The sequence below is a fragment of the Bombina bombina genome, chromosome 3 (assembly GCF_027579735.1).
Source record: "Bombina bombina isolate aBomBom1 chromosome 3, aBomBom1.pri, whole genome shotgun sequence".
Lineage (NCBI taxonomy): Eukaryota > Metazoa > Chordata > Amphibia > Anura > Bombinatoridae > Bombina > Bombina bombina.
In genome coordinates, this window is record NC_069501.1 from 1,158,006,415 (window position 1) to 1,158,020,275 (window position 13,861).

The following is a 13,861-nucleotide window of genomic DNA, read 5'->3' on the forward strand; positions in this document are numbered from 1 at the left end:
AAATATTCCAAGCTCCTGACATAGCGGCATCTCTGAGAGCTGTTTACTAAACATGCCATTCGATGGCGATGCTGGCTATAGATAACACCGAGCATCCCCGCCCATATTGGCGATGTATAGTAAAAGGATCGTTTGCAATAAAACTGCTGTGCCTAACCTCTAATCCTAATACCCCAAAACCAAAGTACCCCACAATTGCAAACTAACACTAAACTAATAAAGATCTAGACCACCATATATACCCACCACAAGTACCTATCCTATTAACTCTTATACTGCCACATAACAACTGTAAGTACTATCTTATTAACCCCTATACCATCATATACCCACCTCAAGTATCTAAACTATTAACCCCTATACCACCACATACCCACCACAAGTACTATCCTATTAACCCCTATACCACCACATACCCCAAATGCAAGCTTACCTAATCTACTCTACCTAAACACCTACCCCCCCTCTAAACTAACCCCCCTAAGTTACTGTGTAAAAAAATAATGTATGTTACTTGAACATAATAAATATTAAACCTAAACCGCCTCAACCTCAAACGCAATTTAAACCTACTCTACCTAACACCTTAACCCTCTAAGGTACAATAGAAAACAAAATCTAAGTTACACTAAAAAAAAATCTAAGTTTCATAAAATAATAAAACACCCACCATTATACCTAACATTAATCTAAATGGTCAATAAAATTAAAAAAAAACAACCAAAACAGAAAAACAACTAACACTAAAACAAATAACAATACCCCTTAAAAACATAATTAATGTAGGAACTTACCTGATAAATTAGTTTCTTTCATATTGGCAAGAGTCCATGAGCAAGTGATATATGGGATATACAATCCTTCCAGGAGGGACAAAGTTTCCCAAGCCTCAAAATGCCTATAAATACACCCATCACCACGAATAGCCAAGTAGTGGGGTGATAAAATAAGGAGTAAAAAAGCATACAAAAAGAGGAAATGAAAATAAAATTGTGCTTTTTATACAAAAATCATTACCACCATAAAAAAGGATTGGCCTCATGGACTCTTGCCAATATGAAAGAAATTAATTTATCAGGTAAGTTCGTACATAAATTATGTTTTCTTTCATGTAATTGGCAAGAGTCCATGAGTTAGTTACGTATGGTATAGAAATACCCAAGATGTGGGAGACCACAGAAGAGTCACTAGAAAGGGAGGGATAAAATAAAAACAGCTATTTCCGCTGAAAAAAATTAAATCCACTAAAAAATAAGTATTTCTTTTAAATTTCACATAAATTTAAAGAAAAAAACTTAATCATAAGCAGAAGAATCAAACTGAAACAGCTGCCTGAAGAACTTTTCTACCAAAGACTGCTTCAGAAGAAGCAAATACATCAAAATGGTAAAATTTAGTAAATGTATGCAAAGAAGACCAAGTTCCTACTTTGCAAATCTGATCAACCGAAGCTTCATTCTTAAAAGCCCAAGAAGTGGTGACTGATCTAGTAGAATGAGCTGTAATTATCTGAGGTGGAGACTGTCCCGCCTCTAAATAAGCCTTGTGATTAAAAAGCTTTAACCAAGATGCCAAAGAAATGGCAGAGGCTTTCTGACCTTTCCTAGGACCAGAAAAAACAACAAATAGACTAGAAGTCTTCCTGAAATCTTTAGTAGCTTCGACATAATATTTCAAAGCTCTTACAACATACAAAGAATGTAGAGATCTTTCAAGAGTATTCTTGGCATTAGGACACAAGGAAGGAACAACAATTTCCCTACTAATGTTGTTAGAATTCACAAACTTAGGAAGAAATTTAAACAAAGTCAGCAAAACAGCCTTATCCTGATGGAAAATCAGAAAAGGAGACTCACAAGAGAGAGCAGACAATTTAGAAACTCTTCTAGCTGAAGAGATAGCCAAAAGAAACAACACTTTCCAAGAAAGTAGTTTAATATCCAAAGAATGCATAGGCTTAAAAGGTGGAGCCTGCAAAGCCTTCAAAATCAATTTAATCAAATTAAGACTCCAAGGAGGAGAGATTGATTTAACATCAGGCTTGATACGAACCAAAGCCTGAACAAAACAGTGAATATCAGGAAGTTTAGCAAATTTTCTGTGAATTAAAACAGAAAGAGCAGAGATTTGTCCCTTCAAAGTACTTGTAGACAAACCTATATCCAAAACATCCTGTGAAACTGTAAAATTCTAGGAATTCTAAAATAATGCCAAGAGAATTTATGAGAAAAACACCATGAAATATAGGTTTTCCAAACCCGATAATAAATCTTCCTTGAAGCAGACTTACGAGCCTGTAGCATAGTATTAATAACTGAGTCAGAGAAACCTCTATGACTAAATACTAAGCATTCAATTTCCATACCTTCAAATTTAATGATTTGAGATCTTGATGGAAAAACAGCCCTTGAGACGGAAATATGTACGCAGGTTGGTAAAACCAAGGTACTGCTAACGCATCCACTATCTCTGCCTGAGGATCCCTGGACCGGGAAAGGTACCTGGGAAGCTTCTTGTTTATATGGGAAGCCATCAGATCTATTTTGGGGAGACCCCACATCTGTACAATCTGACAAAATACATCTGGATGGAGAGACCACTCCCCTGGATGTAAAGACTGACAACTGAGATAATTGCAGAAATTAGACAGGAGTTGGATTCCGCCCAAGAAAGTATCCGAGATACTTATTTCATCGTTAAAGGACTGTGACTCCCCCCTTGATGATTGACATATGCCACAGTTGTGAATTGTCTTTCTGAAAACAAATGAATAATTCTCTCTTTAATAGAGGCCAAGCCTGAAGAGCCCTGAAAATAGCACAGAGTTCTAAAATATTGATTGGTAACCTCGCCTCTTGAGGATTCCTAACTCCTTGTGCTGTCAGAGAGCCCCAAACAGCTCCCCAACCTGTGAGACTTGCATCTGTTGAAATCACAGTCCAGGCAGGATGAACAAAAGAGGCCCCTTGAATAATTTGATGATGGACTAACCACCAGGACAGAAAGAGTTGAATGTTGGGATTTAAGTATATCAACTGTGATATCCGAGTATAATCCCTGCATTATTGATTCAGCATGCAAAGCTGCAGAGGTCTCATATGAAAATGAGCAAAGGGGATCGTGTCCAATGTTGCAGTCATGAGACCTAAAACTTCCATGCACATAACCACTGAAGGGAATGATCGACACTGAAGGTTTCGACAGGCAGAAACCAATTTAATTTGTCTCTTGTCTGTTAAAGACAAAGTCATGGACACTAAATCTATCTGGAAATCTATCTGGAAATCTAAAAAGGTGAACCTTGTCTGAGGAATCAAGGAACAGTGACAGGGAGAAGGCTGAGATACTAAACCAGTTTTTTTCTTTAGTATACACAAGAGAGGAACCATTGGATGATACTTTGGAACAAAATAGAACATGCCAGCCCATACCATTAATTGGGTTATGTATAGGGGATATCAGGAACAAATTGGATAATATTAAGGTAAATAAAACTTCAGGCCCAGATGGAATACACCCAAGGGTGTTGAGGGAACTTAGCACTGTTATAGATAAACCTCTACTCTTAATTTTTCAAGACTCATTATCCTCAGGCATGGTACCCAAGGATTGGCGTAAAGCTGATGTGGTGCCACTCTTCAAAAAGGGAAGTAGGGATGATCCAGCAAGCTATAGACCAGTTAGTCTGACATCAATAGTGGGGAAGATATTTGAAGGGATTATAAGGGATTGTATTGATGATCATATTCATGTAAACAAGATTATGAGTTCCAATCAGCATGGTTTTATGAGAAATAGATCATGTCAAACTAATCTAATTAGATTCTATGAGGAAGTAAGTAAAAATATAGATATTGGGAATCAGTTGATGTGATATACTTAGATTTTGCAAAGGCATTTGATACAGTGCCACATGAGAGATTAATGCACAAAATTAAGGGACTGGGAATAGCTGAAAATGTTAGTTTGTGGATAAATAACTGGATTAAACATAGGGAGCAACGAGTAGTAGTAAAAGGATCATAATCAGATTGGACAAAGGTAATCAGTGGAGTACCCCAGGGATCAGTGCTGGGCCCTATTCTTTTAAATATTTTTATAAATGACTTGGAGCTAGGATTAAATAGCGACATCTCTATTTTTGCAGATGATACTAAGTTAAGTAAGGTCATAAGGTCAGAGCAGGATGAACTTTCGATACAAAGGGACCTGCAAACATTAAAGTATGGGCAGGTAAATGGAAAATGAGATTTAATACGGGAAAATGCAAGGTTCTACATTTTGGAAGTAAAAATAATCAGGCAACGTATTATTTAAATGGGACAAGAGGAAAGGGATTTGGGAGTAGTAATAGATAACAAGCTAAAGATGGGTGCACAATGCAGGGCAGCAGCTTCAAAGGCTAATAAGATACTAGCATGTATTAAAAGAGGCATTGACTCAAGGGAGGAAAGCATAATTCTATCACTATATAAAGCCCTGGTAAGACCTCATCTTGAGTATGGAGTGCAGTTCTGGGGACCGATCGCAAAAAAAGATATTGCAGAACTAGAAAAAGTTCAGAGAAGGGCCACAAAGCTAATAAGGGAATTGGAGAATTTAACCTATGAGGAGAGCTAGCCAAACTGGGTCTGTTTTCTTTAGAAAAAAGGCGCTTAAGAGGTGACATGATTACTTTATATAAATATATTCAAGGACCATATACAGAGATGGCAGAAGCGCTGTTTCCAAGAAAATTGTTTGTGACCAGAGGTCACTATTTAAGGTTGGAGGAAAGGAGATTTAATCTTCTGCAACGGAAATGTTTTTTTTTTCACTGTAAGAGCAATAACATTTTGGAACTCATTACCAAAGGAGGTAGTGAATGCCAATACCCTAGATACATTTAAAATTATTTGGATACATTTCTGTCTATAAACAAAATTCATGGATATGATTGCTAGTATTAAATGGGTCACCTTTTAGTGGGATTATTTAAGCTTAACTGGAGCTTTTTGTATATATTTTAAATTTGTATAGGTTGAACTCGATGGACTTCGGTCTTTTTTCAACCTCATCTACTATGTTACTATGTTACTAATACAATGAGTTCACTGTACTCCAATGGCCTCCACAGTCATCAGATCTCAATCCAATAGAGCCCTTTTGGTGGAACAGGATATTCGCATCATGGATATGCAGCCGACAAATCTTCAACTGCATGATGCTATCATGTCAATATGGACCAAAATATCTGAGGAATGTTTCCAACACCTTGTTGAATCTATGCCATGAAGAATTAAGGAGGTTCTGAAGGCAAAAGAGGGTCCAACCCGGTACTAGCAAGATGTATATAATAAAGTGGCCGGTGAGTATATATATATATATATATATATATATATATATATATATATATATATATATATATATATACACACATACATATTTAGACATGTATATGTATGTATCTCCATATTAAAGCCCTTTACATTACTTTTTTCTCTTACATCTGAGTTCTTATATCTTTGAGCCCTTATAACTTCTGTGTGCAATATTAATAAGATGATGTTATTGGTGTAACTGTACTTTTTAATGTATTTTAGATATCTTTTGTGAAACTTTTTTGTTTTGGAAAACAGTTAACCAAAGCTCTGAGGTCACGCTAACCTGATGTGCATTAACTTTAATTGTTCTCAAGCAATCCCATTTACGTTCTACTTGTAATACAAGCAAAAAAACCTGACACACGCAAACAGCCGTGATAAACGCCTTTTGGCTTGTGCGCAACTGATAGCAGTCTACTCATAATCTAGCCCTTAATTTTCTGATATGCTGGGCTATAAGCTTGAAAAGAAAGTAGAGGCTTAGGAGTGTGACTAAAAGCCTGATATTCATGCAAAATATTTCAGATTGTTTTAGACCTTATATGGTAATGTAGGAGGTCTCTATTTCACATAAAGAACAATACACAGCAACATAAACATTTCTCAAGATAAAATTTGTGTTTCTAAAAAATTTTTAAGGGCCTCGTTGTACTGATGTAGCTAGATCATCTAACCTGAGCGGCAAGGTTTGAAAATCAGGCCCTAAGTGAGCAAGCCATCTAGATTGAAATAGTTTTAAGAACAAATTGGTTTCTCCTTTAACACTGTTTGGGCGCATAATATACTTTGGTTGTGGATGCTTTGTGTTTGGCACATTATAGTTTCTGACAGTAATTGCATTTTAGCATTGCAAGTTGGGTAATTTTTTAGTGAGACGGCATATATCTAAAAACACCATGGTGACATTACCAATTTGCTATATATAAGGTCACTTAAAGGTGAAGGTGTGGCAGGCCATAAATAGAAATTACCCTTTAAAAGTGATTTTTGTGTTATTTATTATGGCTCTATAATTGGAATCTGAAGTAAATACTTATATATTTTTTGAGAGAAAGGATTCCAAAGTGTGTGACATCATTGAGGACCGGAATATCTAAAGCTCTATGTTCAGATAATATTTGCTAAAAAGATCTGTCAGGGATATAAGGTCCTTCATAGGATTCTATGAAAACACATCTTGATAGTGCATCTCCAGGGATAGGCACAGACAAAGGCTGTGCCGGACATTTTCCAAATTACAGACCTTAGTGATGGACACCAAGGTACATTTTAAATTAAAAACATTATTTTATAGTGCTTGGTGTTAATATACTAATGCAGATACCACTGATCCTATAACCAACTCTCCTCTGGCTATACCCATGAGCCAGTGTCACTACTGTGTCATTATATAGCGCTGGGTGTTATTATACTGATGCAGATACCACTGATCCTATAACCAACTCTCCTCTGGCTATGCCCATGTGCCAGTGTCACTACTGTGTCATTATATAGTGCTGGGTGTTATTATACTGATGCAGATACCACTGATCCTATAACCAGCCCTCTTCTGGCTATGCCCATGTGCCAGTGTCACTACTGTGTCATTATATAGTGCTGGGTGTTATTATACTGATGCAGATATGACTGACCCTATAACCAGCCCTCCTCTGGCTATACCCATGTGCCAGTGTCACTACTGTGTCATTATATAGTGCTGGGTGTTATTATACTAATGCAGATACCACTGACCCTATAACCAACTCTCCTCTGGCTATACCCATGAGCCAGTGTCACTACTGTGTCATTATATAGTGCTGGGTGTTATTATACTAATGCAGATACCACTGACCCTATAACCAAACCTTGTCTGGCTATACACATGTGCCAGTGTCACTACTGTGTCATTATATAGCACTGGGTGTTATTATACTGATGCAGATACCACTGACCCTATAACCAGCCCTTGTCTGGCTATATCCATGTGCCAGTGTCACTACTGTGTCATTATATAGCGCTGGGTGTTATTATACTGATGCAGATACCACTGACCCTATAACCAGCCCTTGTCTGGCTATACGCATGTGCCAGTGTCACTACTGTGTCTTTGTATATAGCTGGGTGTTATTATACAGATGCAGATACACATCCAGTATTTCACTCAAGTTTTAGTTATTCCATAACTTATCACCCAATATCGCTAGCAGCCTCTTGACAAGCCACTAACTTTATTCACACTACATATTTTTTTTTATTCCTATTATTAAATCAAAACATATACTAAGGTTGTGGCGGACACTGCAAGGGCTATTCACGGACACCAGTGTCCATTTACGGACACCTTGCCTATCCCTGTGCATCTCACTAAGGGACATACCCTACATCTCACTAAGACCTCGATATTCAAAGCATTGACAGGCCAACGAGAAACTGCCTTTCTAGCCTCGTCGGCCTTGCTGTCCATCTGTCTGTTGATATATTCAAATAAAAGGAGCAGACCCATGAAGTACCAGTAAGTGGCAAAGTGTCTCCCAAAGGAAATAAGAGGGGTGGTGGCTTTAGCAAAAGTATGTCAACATCGCTACTTGACGGCCCTTTCAGTGGGAGGGGGGGGCATATTTGAAGTGTCCCTACACAAAACGCCTACACCTATGTCATACTTAAAGGGACAGTCAACCATAGAATTGTTATTGTTTTAAAAGATAGATAATCCCTTTATTACTCAATCCCCAGTTTTGCATAACTAACACAGTTATATTAATGTACTTTTTACCTTTGTGATTACCTTGTATCTAGGAACCTTCTTCCAGCCCCCTGATCACATGACTGTGACTGTTTATTATCTATTGTCTTAAATTTAGCATTGTATTGTGCTAGATCTTAAATAACTTTCTGTGCCTGAACACAGTGTTATCTATATAGCCCACGTGTACTTTCTGTCTCTTTGTGTTGAAAAGAGATTTAAAAAGCATGTGATAAGAGGCAGCCCTCAAAGGCTTAGAAATTAGCATATGAGCCTACCTATGTTTAGTTTAAACTAAGAATACCAAGAGAAAAAAGCAAATTTGATGATAAAAGTAAATTGGAAAGTCAATTAAAATTAAAAGTCCAATCTGAATAATGAAAGTTTAATTTATACTTGACTGTCCCATTAAGCTTTACTCCCCCTGGAATGGCCGGCTAACTCCCACATAATGCTTACACCTACGTAATATCTGCAATCTACCAGACTAATAAAGATAATAGCATTTTTAAAACTCCCTATTATAACAATAGGAGCTATGCCACTACATGTATTACAATGTTAAAATTATATGCATAGTCATGCATAATATATATTATTTAAAATATTGTATCTAATTTAAAATGTAGTTAATTTTTATTGTTAATTTTATTATTTTAAACATAACAATATAATTTCAATGATATATTTATGCTTAAAATAATAGAAATAACAATAAAAAATAACTACATTTTAAATTAGATACAATACTTATACATGAATATACATGGCAATGCATATCATTTTAACATTGGATATAAATGCAATACTAAAATAAACTATGAACCCCTTATGCACCCTCAGTGCAAACTACACTATTAACCTCTAATCTGCCATAACCTTAAGACCGACCTAACCTATTAACCCCATACACCAACACCACAAGCACCAATGCAATAATCCCCCTAATCTATTAACCCCTAATCTGCCACAACCCCCCAACGCAAACTACTCCTACCTAACAACTATCCTCCCCACATCTAAGCTAACACCCCCTAAAATAACAAACCCTAAATTTACACAAAATAAAAAAGCTAAAATTACAGGAAAAACTAAACAATACCAAAAATAAAAACCCACGTATATGCCTTTACTAAAACTAATATAAAAAAATGGAACAGAAAGAGGCGCCACATGTGCGAATCAATAGCACAGGGTATAACAAGTGCAAAAGGAATACACACAAGGTACTCACATTTGGAGAAGGCATTCAGTAATACCTACAGAAGCAGGCTGGATTTCATACAGCAGTCCAGCTAGCTGAACACTGTCCAGATGACTCCCCACAGTACAGGAGCTCAGGTGCACTGGCCATACAGCCAGAGGGAAGTAACACTGTATAGGTAGCGTAAGCTAGGAGAAAAAATACTAAGCACTGCGAGTTAGAAACATAATAGTGAATTTATTTAAAAACATAGTTTAAAACTGCTCATGCTCAATGTAATAAAATATCAAGCATCAAATTGGAGAAACAACGCGTTTCTCGGTGATAACCGTTTCATCAGGCATGTTAAAATCATATAAGTATCACCCTTATATAGGGCTACGCTACCAACAGGTGTACAAATCCCTCCCCTTCCCAAACAATCTATTAACCAATAGAAACCCTTTGTTTCTACATACCCAAATTGTTATAACTTTGCCAGAGAATCTATTATAATACAGTGACCAGATTATAAAAACCTATGCTAATACATTAGTTAATCCAGTAAAATGACCAAATGTACGCCAAATCCTTTTGAGTTTTACACGATCTGTTTAAATGTATGTATGAAGTATCTGATGGAACAAACGTACCCGAATGCGTAATTGTTATCCTATGTCAATAATTAAGTCAGTATACTTATAGTTTAACTGACCAAATATGCTGCTTCACTTTATACTAAAGCTAGCCAAATGTCAGAAACTGGTAAGTTTGTACGACATGCAGAGGCTATCACTACATATGATTGGTACAAAAAAAAACCTTGACAAGAATCTCATCAGTGTATTCCACCTTCTTGTGTGACGTGATGTAGCCGGGACCAATACATGACTTGTGTGAAGTTACGTAATCGGAGTGAGTGATAGATGTAGTTCATACCCTGATTAGCATCATGATAAAATTGCACCAATTCCCATTTGAAGGACAATGATGTACCATGATTACAGGTAATCCTGGGTATCTACAGTGTAGATGGCTCCATAAGGTGTCTGAGAATAACCTCTATAATTATATTTTATACAAAATATATATACCCCACAACTAAAATCTAAATGAATCAATACAAAAACGGTAATTATGTGACAGTGCCTAAACGTTAGCTGTGAACTATCACCGTGCTCACTGACGAGCATGAGAACAATAAGTGTAATATTGTAATCAAAGCTAGTAGTATACATTGGAATACCTCTGATACTAGAAATTAAATATAAATATGAATATGTATCAAAGTATGTGTAGGTGATGGACAACCGAATACAAATATATATATATATATATAGAGAGAGAGAGAGAGAGAGAAGAGAGAGACAGTCACATTCGTAAGCCTCCATTGTGCAAACCTATATCATAGTGAACCATAAACTACAATGTGTTTAAAGGGATATACAAGAAGAATACATAATAGAAGAAAAAATGTTGTCTAAAATTCTATTAATGAATCATGATGACAAAATAGCCAATAAGTGTAATCACAATAGTGGATTCTAATAGAATGATCCGTGCTAAATATAGTATAATGATACAATGTGATAATACTATGATAATATAATGCCTAACAATATGTGGCATGTGTGTGGAGAAACCTCCTTATATAATAATCACTATAGACGTGTGAGCTAGCAAATAATGTCGATCAATGGCGGTGCTACTTTAAGACAATGCAAATATGAATATGTACACAAATATATACATGTACACAAAACAATATTAATACCAATGTAATATTGGCAGCTAAAATAGGAGTATACTATAAAGCCAACCTATAGAATGTGAAAGAGATATATAGAGTATATATATATATATATATATATATATATATATGTGTGTTCATTCTAGATACACTCTCCAATAATGAACCATATAGGTATGTCTCAATAACAATTGGTAATATCTGTACAACAATTTGGTGTTGTAAATTTAGGTTTACATAGTGCCCAATAGGGCATCTTTCTATATCCAGTCCACTGTCTTTGGATTTCCTGTGACAAGATTTTGTATGCATCTAAAATCAGAGCTATAAGTATATAGCCTTTTGACTGTTTTTGGTATTCGTTGCCATCCATTATTATCGACCCTTCCATCTGGGAGTTTGGAGTTCAGGGCTTGTGTTTGATATTGAATATGTGATACTTTATTATCCCATTTATTTGCCTGTATTATTTGTTGACTGTTTATTTGTGTTAAGCGCCTCGTAAAGGATTTACATTAATTATCTTATTATTAATATATCCTGCTCGTTTCAGGTTTACTAAAACTAAGGCCTCTTAAAAAAAAAGAAGAAATATAAAAAGAAAATAAAAGACCCTATAACACTAAAAGTTACTATAGTAACAGCCCTAAAGTGATTTAGCTCTTTTTCTACACAAATCTCCAACCCCATTCTACAATAAAAGTAACCCCCCAACCCTAAGCAGCGGCCCTGAGCAGTCGCACCTTTCCAGAGCTCTAGGAGAGGGGTTAATAATCCGCCGACCATTGCTCTGTATTTACAGCATCTAGAGCTAACACGACTGGTATCGTGATTATAGAGGATCTATAATACAAGTTCAACATGGACTGCTGTATAAATGACCCCAGATATGGGAAAAGACACCTGAGGCCTGTAGCGGTGGCAAACTCACAGGCGGCGCCTCCCCCTGGAATTCCAGGTTAATTAGCCAGAACTGTTTACATCTCTGTTCCACCTCAATGTAATAGCCTATAGTACTAACCTCCTCTACTAATAAAAATATACTTCTACGCAGTACAACTATAAAACAAAGAAGAACATTGAACCCTACCGCTGAAATGTGGGCTGATAATCTCCTCATCTTGCAGGACACTGCTCATCAAGCTGGAAGAACTGTTTCAGCGACTGATAGAAAAAGCGCTCTCGGAACAAGAGCTACAATTCCTCATAGCTAGAGTTCCCATGCTAAATTAGTAGAACAAATACAGCAACACGATTTGACCCAAGGGACTGCTGTATCTTTAATGCCTAAGAAAGTTGCAAAACCTAATCTACAGATAATCCTGGAGTTCCCGCAGCTAGACTGCATCGTAACATCATTACTCATGCCAATGAGACAAAGCAACAACCACATCCCAATGAATAGGGCTCGCTAGAATATCCCACAAGCCGCATCTTTCCTTTCACAGCAGGGCGATCTGGAGCAGAAGCAGACTAAGATGACGCACTGAATGATAAAGGCCCCAGATTACAATAGCATAGACTATGCCGAAGGTGAGAAGGTAGTGAGCGGTTATCGTATAAATCTGCCCAATCAGACAAGATATAAATCGGAGTCAGCTAGGCTGCCTCAGAGTCTAGTGGGAAGCTCCGGGGGGACTGTTAACTCTGAAATATTAAACCCCTTGCCCCCTGGTGATCCTCCGGATATCCTTGGAATGTGCAACGCAAGATGGCGACCCTCCTATGCCACGCAGCCTAAATTGGAACCGGAACCTGACAAAACTAACCTTGGCTGCGGCAGTTCTAACCCAAGCAATATTATCTGGAAAAAGCACCAATCGCATATCAGCCGCCTACGATTCAGAAACTGAACACTCTGAGAGCAGAAAGTGGGATTGATTTGTTCCAGCTATAGGTGAAGAATCAGTTGGAAAATAATAGAATATTAGCCCATAACGCTGTCTCGTTGTGTACTAGGCATACGGCAGAAACCCTTTCTGATATAGGATGTTATTTTGTTAACACTCATAAGGATAGAAAAGTTTTGGTGTACTAGCAGAAATGTTTGACAATATTTTGTTTACTAGAATCTTTAACGTCCGCGTACAATACCATAAATTTTATCATCCATTGCATGGGTATAGTAAACATAGAAAAGTAGATTCCTGTACTTAGTTCCAGGGAGTTCCAGGGAGCTCGCACAGATTGGCTAAAATGCAAGTCTGTCAAAAGAACTGAAATAAGGGGGCAGTTTGCAGAGGCTTAGATACAAGATAATCACAGATGTAAAAAGTGTATTATTATAACTGCGTTGGTTGTGCAAAACTAGGGAATGGGTAATAAAGGGATTATCTATCTTTTTAAACAATAAAAATTCTGGTGTAGACTGTCCCTTTACATAATCCCACTAAAAGGTGACCCATTTAATACTAGTAATCAAATCTATGAATTTTGTTTATAGGCAGAAATGTATCAAAATGATTTTTAAATGTGTCTAGGGTATTGGCATTCACTACCTCCTTTGGTAATGAGTTCCACAATTTTATTGCTCTTACAGTGAACAAACGCTTCCATTGCAGGAGATTAAATCTCCTTTCCTCCAACCTTAAATTGTGACCTCTTGTCACAAACAATTTTCTTGGAATAAACAGAGCTTCTGCCATCTCTGTATATGGGCCTTGAATATATCTATATAAAGTAATCATGTCACCTCTCAAGTTGCCCTGAAACAATTGTGTGCAATAGTGTCATTGGATATTGCATTACAAAGGTCTGAAAACAAACAAAGGAAGGTTCATGTAATGAAGGGGTGGAGTCTGGGATACAGTGTGCTGGTCTTGGGCACAAATGGAACATTAAAG